This window comes from Spea bombifrons, chromosome 5, assembly GCF_027358695.1.
Source record: "Spea bombifrons isolate aSpeBom1 chromosome 5, aSpeBom1.2.pri, whole genome shotgun sequence".
Classification (NCBI taxonomy): Eukaryota; Metazoa; Chordata; class Amphibia; order Anura; family Pelobatidae; genus Spea; species Spea bombifrons.
The window spans coordinates 85,694,272-85,705,662 of NC_071091.1; positions in this window are offsets into that span (position 1 = coordinate 85,694,272).

Here is an 11,391-nt window from a genome sequence, read left to right on the forward strand (position 1 = left end):
TCCCCTGCTGGCGACTCCAGATGCCGAAACTTGGCCTGGGGAGATTCCAGGAGTTAAAGGTCTGTTAGCAATCACATTCCTATCATGCTACGTCAGCCAGTACATGCTGGAATCTGGGTATGCAGTCATATATATATGTTATTGAATTTTTTTTGTCCATTTTTTGTCCAAGGTTAGGGTGTTGGTTTCGGCCAAATGAATGCTGAATTTTTGGTTTCGGTCCCGAATTTTCATTTCGGTGCATCTCTACTATACTAAGCCAGACACTGAAGTGGTAGACCTACACCACATCAATGTTTGGCTTAGTATATAGTGATAGGGGTTATGCTGCATTATTGTCAATGTCTGGCTCAATGTATAGTGATAGGGATTACGCTGTACCACCGTCAATGTCTGCCTCAGTATACAGTAATAGGTGTTATGCTGTACCACCGTCAGTGCGTGCCTCGGTATATCATGATAACAGTTATCCTATACCACCGTCAATGTTTGCCCCAGTATATAATGATAACAGTTCTGCTTTACCCCTGTCAATGTTTGCCTAACGATAGAAGCTATGCAGTTTTAAAGTGTGTGTGTGTGTGTGGTTGGGGGGGGCACATACAGGATCCGCCCCAGGTGCCAAATACTCTAGGTACGCCCCTGTAAATAGAGAAATACATTAGATAATCATATTGCTTTCTGTAAGGTTTAGTTACTCAGTGCAACTGAATTAATACATTCACTTTACTAGAATTTGAAGTAAAATCTATAATTTGCTCAGAAAGCATAATTACTTACTGCTGAATTTTGCACGCTCTCAGAATTATTAAAACATATTGAGATCCGCAGACAAAATTGTGAGCAGTTTTGGAAGGAAACACAATTTCCTGTTCTGAATTTGAAGTAAGTTATTAACAACCCAGCAATTACCCCAAAATTAATTACAAGGTCAGATTACCATGGTCAGGACAAGAGCCATGACCCATCTTTCTGTCAGTTTAACTGTAATTGCAGCAAATTATAGGATCACATTTGATGCTTTCATAGTCCTCTGTATTATGTGCGTAATTAATTCAGCCATCTGCATATGGCTACAAGATTCTTTTTTATATAATAAAAAAACAACAATCTTACCCATTATCTTCTTGCATTCTTGTATATAAGGGGATGGAGTGTAGGAAAGATAATTACATGAGTACAATAACAGTGCTGGACTAATTCTAGAATTATTTAGTGTGTAATCCAAAGAATAGAAAGGAACACCATTATTTGTAATATGTCAACCATAAAACAAGACTTAATCCAATGGTTTGTAATCTTTTGGTTGAAATGGCTATTTTTAATTTAGCCGAGTGTTAGCAATGATGAGCAAATTTGTACTGTTTGCATTAAGGTTTTCCTTACGAAATATCTCTTTATATTAATAATTTATGATAAAATGCGTGAAAAGAAAACATAGTTTGTTACAATCTTTGGCAAATTACTCTAAGGATGGTAAATAAGTGGAACATACTCCCAGCAGAAGGGGCAGGAGTTAATAAAGTAAGGGAATTTAACCATGCATTGGATAGACATATGGCTATCATGAATCTAAGCTGAGACTGACGACTGACTAAAGTTTGAGTCTTTATAGCAGGAACAACCAGCAGACTAGATGGCCCAAATGTTTCTTATCTGCTGTCATATTCTTTGTGTCTGAAATGTATGTGATATATTTCTAATCATTTAATGATTTTACACAGGCTCACACGGAACAGCTCCTTGTGACGGGGAGAAGAGCATGTCGGAGGAAAGCGGTCTGCAGGGGAAAAATACTTGGGGTGAAAATTAGAAGGGGACCCATATTCAAAGGGGGCAACAATTTTATAATACAAAAAGGGTTATAAGCACACAACAGGGTGGTTGGGGCATCACATATAAATCAATACAAAAAAGGGTTGGGTGACTGTTTAGAATACACATGGGTATGGGGGGCATTACATTAACCAGTACAAAAGAGGATGTGGGTGTCAATACACAAGGCTGGGGGCATTACATAAAATCAATACACAAGGGTGTGGGGGCATAAATGCACAAAGGGAGCTGACCGGGGGCACAAATACACATGGGGCAATACACAAGGGTGTGGGGGAGAGTATATTAATACTAAAGAGGGGCCTGGCTGGGGCATCAATACACAAGGGGGCAAACAGAAAAACAACAAAGCAGTGTGGAAAGCATTTTTTATGCTTTGTGTAGATTAACCCATCCTGATGCAGGTGTCGGTGTGGCAGAGCCTGTCCTGGTTTGTGTGTCTGGGTGGCAGAGTCTGTCCTGGTGTGTTTTTGGGTGTCAGTGTGGCAGAGCCTGTCTTGGTGTGTGTGTCTGGATATCAGTGTGGCAGAGCCTGTCCTGGTGTGTGTGTGTTTGGGCATCAGTGTGGTAGAGCCTGTCCTGGTGTGTGTGTTTGGGTGTCAGTATGGTAGAGCCTGTCCTGGTGTGTGTGTGTGTGTGTGTGTGTGTGTGTGTTGGGGTGTTAGTGTGGCAGAGGCTGTCCTGGTGTATATTTGGTCATCTGTTTCCTGGCACTTTAATTTCTGTAGGAATAAATTGAACTATTTAATTTTTACTTATCTAGAGTTAAAACATCCTGCTGAATTTGTAGTCACTTAAAGGGAAAAAACTTTCTAGTCCAGAAATCAGTGAGAGGAAAAGTAAAGGTTTTGTGTTATTTACTCTATTTCTATCTGCAGATTTTATTAAAAAGGATCATTGGTACTAAAATGTGGCTTCAGGCGTCCCATGTATGATGATTTGTTTTTGTGTACTGATTACTCCCAATACCATCATATACGAGTATATCCTATATTATCTGCCTAGCACTCATGTTATCTTTATCCAGCACACATGGATGCCGGGGAGTTAAGATTCTGTCTATTTTATTTATTTCCATAAAAAGGCCCCAAATCCTCAGCACCAGGCCCATGATCCTCTTAATCTGACCCTGATCAACTCTGTGAGTACAGGCTGGATTTAAACTGGCTGATACTCACTGTGTGCTCCAGCCTTGTGCAGTTTTATTTGCCTATTTTAAATGGTTTGTGGACTGACTTTGTTTTACTGTTTAAGTAATTTAGTATTGATAGAATGATATATAAAGGTTGTTAACACGTACATTTCTGATGAAGTGGCCTACTGCAGAAAAAAACCCTGTAGTACTAGTTTGCTTTTTTCATTTATCTTTGTTGTGAAGGAAACATGACCTCAAGATGGATACTTCCCCCTATTTCTGTGAATTTTTTTTCTTTCAGTTATCTTCATTGATATTCATATCAGTACCAACATTGACAATGTATATTCCAAACAAGAGAATACATTTAATATATAGATGTATTAGCCAAATAAAAAACAACTATGATAAATATTCCAGAAGTCTTTATTTTTTCTGAGATATTTCAGATGCCTACTTTGGTGGCAACAATGAATATGTGGTTTATGTAACATGGCAGATCCTGTCTTGCCCCATCTGTATCTGGCTCGTCTACCTACCTGCTCTGTGTACCGACTTGTTTGACTACCCGTTTAGTGAACCGAACGTGGCTGTGTCTGACCACCCATCCTGCATTAACCCCTGGGATCCTGTGTCACCCATTTATGACTCCAGCTCGCAGTTTACCTATAAAGGTATCTGGATCCATCAAATGCCTTGGCTACCATACTCAGTACCGAACTTTACGTACCTATACCAGTGCCTCCTGACTGTTGGGATCATCCTGTCCTCTTAGGTTGGGGCTCAACTCATTGCTAGGTGTTTCAGGGATAAGGACTTTCTGTGGTTAGTGCTCATTCAGTGAAGGCAGATGTGGCAGTTCAAGATCTTATGAGTTTTTTCACTCAACAGTGAGTTGGGTAACCTGATAACAATTGTTTGTTGTATTTATTATAATTCACCCAGACCTGACTCACCTGCTGTATTTAGCTGGTTCCTTAGGATTGCAACGTACAACCTCTTTCTAGATTGGAATTAGGATTTTGTGACTGGAACAAAACTAAAAAAAAAGCTCACAATTTAGAGACGTCACTTTGTAATTGTTGCCAAAATCCATACTTTCTTTATTCTAAATGTGCATTTACATTAGGTATAGGTTAAACATGAGTGACAGGAACATGTGTTTTAACCACTTGACAGACCTACTTAAGTGGCCCTCTGGAATTCTTGATGTAGTAAATCTATAGATAAACTCTTGCGATAGAAGGTTATCACTTCACTCTGACTGACATTTTATAAGGGTATAAAGACTCATGGTTATTGGACATGGATACATCTACCCACCCTCCACCCTTACCTACACTTTGATTCTTTACTCTCTCCTCTATTGTTTTAAGAAGAGCCTACATCACTCAAGTTCCATCATCCTGTCGTTGGTTGGTGCGTCAAAAGACTTTGAAGCTGTGCTTTAGACTCATCTTTGGTCATGGAGCCATTTAGGTATTTAGCAAAAACAAATATCTAACAGTTAATCTATGGGATCAGTTTCTATTGACCACTATTTCCTCATATAAATAAATGTATAATTGAGTGGTTTCAAATGTGGACTAATCTTTGACACATGTAATTAAAGACCCATGCTTAACCATAATAAAATACTGCATAATAAAATGTGCTATGAAATATCTTTTGTTTAGGATAACTCATAATTATAGTTTGTGGATTAGTGTAACCAGATGGTCTCACGTTTCTGTACTGAGTACATTATTCCATCATTGTATCATATGGTGATTTAGATCACGTTGCTCATGCCAGACAAATACAAAGGTTAGACATCTTCTGGCTAAATCTTTCAGTTTCACACCTACTCCTCCTACTCTATACACAGTGCTAGCCAATATGCGTGAAAACTGTTATTATATTATTAGATTATTATATTTACTCTGTAGATATTAAAGTCACGTTACTTAGCCAATATTGAAGTAAATCTTGAGAATCACTGAACATTAAAACATAAACCCTTCTGCTATGTATATTTAATATACTGTCGCAACTGGCATTAATCAACAGTTTTTGAAACTTATGTGAAAGCAACCCCTCCAATGGTAGATTATGGCCAGGAATAATTTGCTTCTATATTACTTGCGTTAAAATGCAAATAATAAGGGGAGGATTGGTTGTGCTGTAATAATCATGTTTCCTACATTTTTTTCTAAAATAATTTGTTGAGATTTCAATTTACTTCTGCGCTCTCACCATAGTTGAATATCACTGAACTGAGTTGATCTGAAATAAGGGAGTTCAATTTCACAAAACATACATCTGATCAATTTAACATGATTACCAATCCAATGGGTGCTCCTCTGTTTAACTATCATATGTGAAATGGAGGACTCAGCAACTACATCTCTTTTTGGAGCGAGTAGACCTCCATTTTTCCATGGTTTTTTATTTAAATAAAATTTAGCAAATTTGGCGATGGAATTGCTAAATTTCATACAAATCTGAATGCATTGGTAAAGATATAGGACAGGACGTCCTGTACCCCGACTGGGTACTCCCGCCTCCTGCCGGGATACCAGCGATTAACCCCTTCAGCACTGGACAGAACCAGCGTGGAACCACCTCAGCCCAGTAGGGGGTCACTATTGTAGTCTGTGGGGAGGATGGTAAACACAGGCAGTTCCCTGACGTCTGGCTGAAACCTGCTGTATATCAGATCCAGATGCAAATACTGGCCATGGAGCTCTCTGTCTTATAAGTCCTGATCCGATGGAGAGTAACAACACACATAGACTCCCTCCCAAAATGCAGGCACCCCAAATCTGTTTCCAAGCTCCACAGTCTTTAGAGTCTCTTGTACTTTGGGAAATGTGGTACTCTGTACCAGGGCCCATGGTCTGTAGGAAGGAGGCAGGCCCCTCCAGGAGCCCATGGCACAGAGGCTTCTGTGACAATATATATATATATATATATATATATATATATATATATATATATATATATATTTATATATATAACTTGTGCAATGAAGGCACGGCCCTCAACAAAACAAACAAGAATTAAGCAAAAAGTTCAGAATTTTCTATAGCATTACCTTGTTTTTTTACTCACGCTCTCTCACACTCTTATTCACTCTCCCTCATTTCTCCCTACCTTCTCTGCTGACCACTTCTATGTCACTGCCTCCTTGCCCTCCTAGCTGCTTCTCTTGCATCTTCTTGTTCTTCCTTCTTCATCTTCTATAAAACAAAAGGGCAGGTGATCCGTTGTCCAAATATGAATGGATCACTTTGAGCAAATGTTATTTTTTTCAACCTCCTCTACGTTTTGGTAACCTGGTTGCAAAGGTTTGGTGCCATCTTGTCTAACTTGATTGTAATTGTTACACTAACACCATATGTTGACACACTCACCCTAACAACATTAACTAATATCCTCAAACTCTGAAATCATACCCTTATGCATATGCACACACTCATCACCATACACTGATACAGATACACTAATACCTACCGCATGGGCGTAGGAAATCCTAAAAATCTGGGGGGAATAGAATTTTTCCCTATCAGATACACCCTTCTTTCTCCCCATCAGATACCTCTTTCCTCACTATCCCCTACCCCACTTTCTTCCCAAAATATTGAAAAAGTGGACCCCAGAAAAGCATTTCCTTGGGCCCCGCTTCACGCTTCCTAGCATGCAATCACTCCTTCAGCTCCCACACCAAAAAAATAATATTTGCCACACTGACTGCAGGTTAGGGGAAGACTGTGAGAGTCAGTGCAGTCTTCCCTCCTTCTGACTGTGACATTGAGAGGTCCTCTCCCCCGTAATCATCCCCAGAGTCCCTTTGTCCCCTCATTCACTTAGCCATATCTCTCTTTTCCTTCTTCTCTGTAGTTCACCCTGTCTGTGCCATCTTGGTCCCCAAGGCTCAAACACACTGCTTGTGCCATCTTTGCCTAAATCACATCCATGATACACATATCCATTAAAGCATTCTCACAAATCATTTAAGCAATTCATCCACACATGAATTCATTTGTTCTCTCACTCATTCACACAATTCATCCACAAATTAATTCATTCTCTCACTCATTCACACAGTTCATCCAAACATGAATTAATTAATTCTCTTACTGATTCACACAGTTCATCCACATATTATTTAATTCATTCTCTCTAATTCAATATTCTTACCAGCCCCTTTCTTTCTATCTATCTATCTCCCCTTCTCACACTATCTACCCCCTCTCTCCCCTTTCTCACTATCTACCCTCTCCCTACGCCCTTCTCACTATCTACCCTCTCCCTACCTCCCTTTGTAGTTCACTTACCGTGCTGAAGTCCTGTGGTGGGAGTGCAAGGCCTCTGTCTTGCTGCTCTGCTGCATTGCGCGTGGCTTCACTGCTGATCGCCTGCATATGACATGGTATTCCGGCACTCAGCGTGAAGCGCCTCCCACCACTGCAGTCAGGTCAGGGCTGAGGCAGGTGGCGGCAAGGAGCAGAGGAGACAGAGGGGCGCCCCTCTCTCTTTTTCGCCTGGGTGCCGTACGGCGTTTGGGGGGATTTCCTCATTATCGGTCCCTCCGCATGATTTACTGGGGAGGATCTGTCTGTCCCTCCCGGTTCCTACGCCCATGACCTACCCTCACATGCACCTGCTAACATCAAATACTAACACGCACTCTAACATCGTGTGCAGATGCACATTTACATCATAACACACACTGTCAGGATTCCACCCTACTAGCCCGGACCATGGATGATTTATTTTGCTGTAATGTCCTGCTGCTACCACTAGTGGCCACCCTCCCCCTCCCTCTGGAGTGCTCAGGATCAGATTACCAGGTCAGCTGAGTCTGATCACCTGAGTAGAACCTGCCTTTATTAACCTGCCCTGTCCTTTAGTCAGGGACTTTGCATTGGAGTGTTTAGACCGCTCTGTTTTGGCCTTGAACTAGTGCCTGTACCTGGACTACCTGCCTGTACCTGCACTCATAGCCGTCTGCCCTGCCAGTGGGCATCCTAGCCGTCTGCCCTGCCAGTGGGCTTCCTGCCGTCTGCCCATCCAGTGGGCTTCCTGCCGCCTGCCCTGCCAGTGCGCTACCTGCTGCCTGCCCATCCAGTGGGCCTCCGTACCCGTCAGCCCTGCCAGTGGGCCTCCGTACCCGTCAGCCCTGCCAGTGGGCCTCCGTACCCGTCAGCCCAGCCAGTGGGCCTCCGTATCCGTCTGCCCTGCCAGTGGGCTTCCTGCCGTCAGCCCATTCAGTGGGCCTCCGTATCCGTCAGCCCTGCCAGTGGGCATCCTGCCTAGAGACTTACTGCCTTTACTTGCTGGTCCTATCACCTTCATCAATACAGTACCTTTCCAAGTATTCTGTTTGTGCTATGTTTCATTGCGCCTGTCCGTACCATCCCACTTACCGTCATGCATCGTGGGGTACAAACGGAACCCCTTGTATCCCCTGCTACTGGGCTCCTACCCGACCTGCTTACCTGGGTCGTGACACACACACAGTCTAAAACCATACAATAACCCACGCATACTATACTAAACTCACCCATTCTATGTGCTAATGCCATACAGTAACACACACGTGCTTACACAATATGCTCACATACGATAACCCTGCACACACATTCCATCTCACAGTTCTCATATCCACTTATCACAGGTCTCTCCCTTTCATAGCTCCTCATTAATAGTGTTAGATCTTTCTAGAATTCAAGTAATTATGCAAGGATTTTGAATTATATTTAGTATTTGTTTTATTGTATGCATTACTGTGGTCATTACTTTCCTTAATAATCCCTTGTTACAGTGACAGCAGTAGACCTGCACGCTATATTGTATTGTATAGCTGAGCTTATTACCAAAAACATGTGGATTGATTTTCTGAAGTGTAGAGCTCAGTAATGAAAGACACATGCAATACATATGAATGCATCTATTTCTTCTGCTTTATTTCCAGAAGATACTGTTACTTTTTTATCATACATATGTAATATCATTTTGTATATATATCACCAACCACAGTTACTGCAATGGATACCATACCCGAAACATTGGGTCCCACAGTTGAGAATTATGGAAGATGACTAAAACATGAAAACAAATCGGATAGAGGAAGATTAACCCCAAGCTTTAATCTGATAATCGCTATCTGGAAACATTATCCCTATAATGCCAGTATCAAATGCTTTCACACTACTAAGTAAAACATTTCTTTGAACATAATCACAGAGAAAAAGAGGAAAAGTATGGGTTAAATTATGTTTCACATATAGTAACTAATTATCTCTTCTGATTTCAAGCCATGGGTGAATGCGCAACATTTGGAGAACAAATGTTGCATTTACCTTTTCACTTTGTAAAGCGATTTATTATATATATATATAGTATATTTTGAGAAAATGTACAGATTTTGGTGTTTTTTAATGAAATAGAACAGTCTGATGCAAAATAGGGCACATTTTAGTATTATACATTATTTAATTATTTATAGAAATTGCTTATAGCAAATGCCAGGTGGAGAGCAGGCCACCATGACTTCACACTCATCCAATCAGCAAATGGATATACCAGGCTGCACACTGTGTGACCAGTAAAAAGCTCCATGAGGCCCCACATTGGCCACAACCCTTTAAATGTCAGGGCTGCTTCACTATCACCAGTCCATTCCTGAATCAATATGACTATATTATGTGTTTGGGAGGGTCTTCAAGAAGCTAGGACACCTGCTCTTCAAAATTCTCCAAGTTACTGCCAGAAGTTTTGCTTCTATGTAATCCTTTCACTAATAAGTTGAGGTATGCTGTTCCTGCCCCTTAGGAAGTACCTGTACGTCCTGACTTTATTGCAGTGGCAGGGAGGTGTCCCTGTCTATTGACAGCCTTAACACTGATTGTGTGTAACAGCGTTCAGCACGAGCGCCGGTACACTGTTATAAAAGGAATGCCTGATCATGCGATGGGGCATTCCATTCCGGTAGTTATCAGTGCTGACACAGACCTAAAAATACTCTTTCTAGACCCTACAAGAATCTCAAATTGTTCCCTTTGCTGGATGTGTGTTAATTAGGGCTGGATAATGTGAGCTGGTTACCAAATATTTTGGCCTCCTGTATTAAAGAGTTTTTAAGGATTTATCTGGTATAACTATGTAGGATATATTTTAATATTGTAAATACAATTATATATTTATGTGTTGCTATAATAAAATTGAGGCGAGAAAAACACTTGCAAAAAATGTTTGTACAAATTTCAGGAAAAATGTGATCATCAAAGACAATTTTAAAATATATATAAAATAAAGGACATTTTAGAACTTTAAACTAACTTGACATATTGGAGGCATTCCCTAACTGTTTCATTATAACACCAATCTACATCATCAGCTATACAGGGCATCAACCATCCTCACATTTACAACCTAATTTAAGAAATAGAATATGAGCAGGCTTTTCACATCTTTGATCTAATAGACACCCCCTTGTTCTTGGTGCTTTGATCTCAGTCATACCTACCATCTGTTCATACTAATTTAAATATTATTCATTTTTAGCAATGTACTCAATATGTTTGTGTCCAAACCTGCACACAGAATCTGTGACACTTCATTATTCTGTTCACAAAGATTCTTGGAGACGGTGCTAATGTCTTGGAAGATTAATATACACTTTGATTTGGCATGTTAGCTATTAAAACTGAATCATTTGCTTTTAGTAATGTTCCAATGCCTATTTTGCAGTATAATAAAAAAACGAATATGTGTTCAACTTACTTTGAGGATCTTAAACGAACTTTGACCGAGTGAAAACTAAATAACAGAATGGCATCTGGATAGCCATTAAAATGCTAGGTTGTATAGGAAGAGGTTTCAATAGTAGGAAAAATAGCCTTTTATAGATCACTGATTTGACATAATTTGGAATATCATGTCTAGTTCTGGAGACCATGGCTTAAGAAAGACATAAATAACTTAGAGACAAATCAAAGAAGTGTCACTAAAATTGTATGCGGCCTTACTAACAAAGCATTTTTTTTTTTAAAAAAAGCATTTTTTTGAAAAAAAACTTACATATACTCTAAAAGAGCATAGACAGAGTAAACCTCAAATATGTCAGTAAAACGTTAGATATGTCAAAAAAATAAAGTTAAGCTGAGCTGTCTTAATAAAAAGAGGAGGACCATCATTATTGGGATGATGTTTTAATGTTGGTATGCCTTTTTCCATCATACATAGTGCTGCGTGTTCTTTCTGAACAATTCAACCTTAGTTTCATTAGAAAACATTTTCCCAGTAGTGTTGTGGAGTGTCAAGGCGCTCTTTGACAAACATCAATGTAAAATTGGAGAGCAGTTGTTTTCTCCATAGTGTCCTGCCATAGACTCCATGGCTGTTCAATGTTTTGGTAGACTCACGAACAGAGA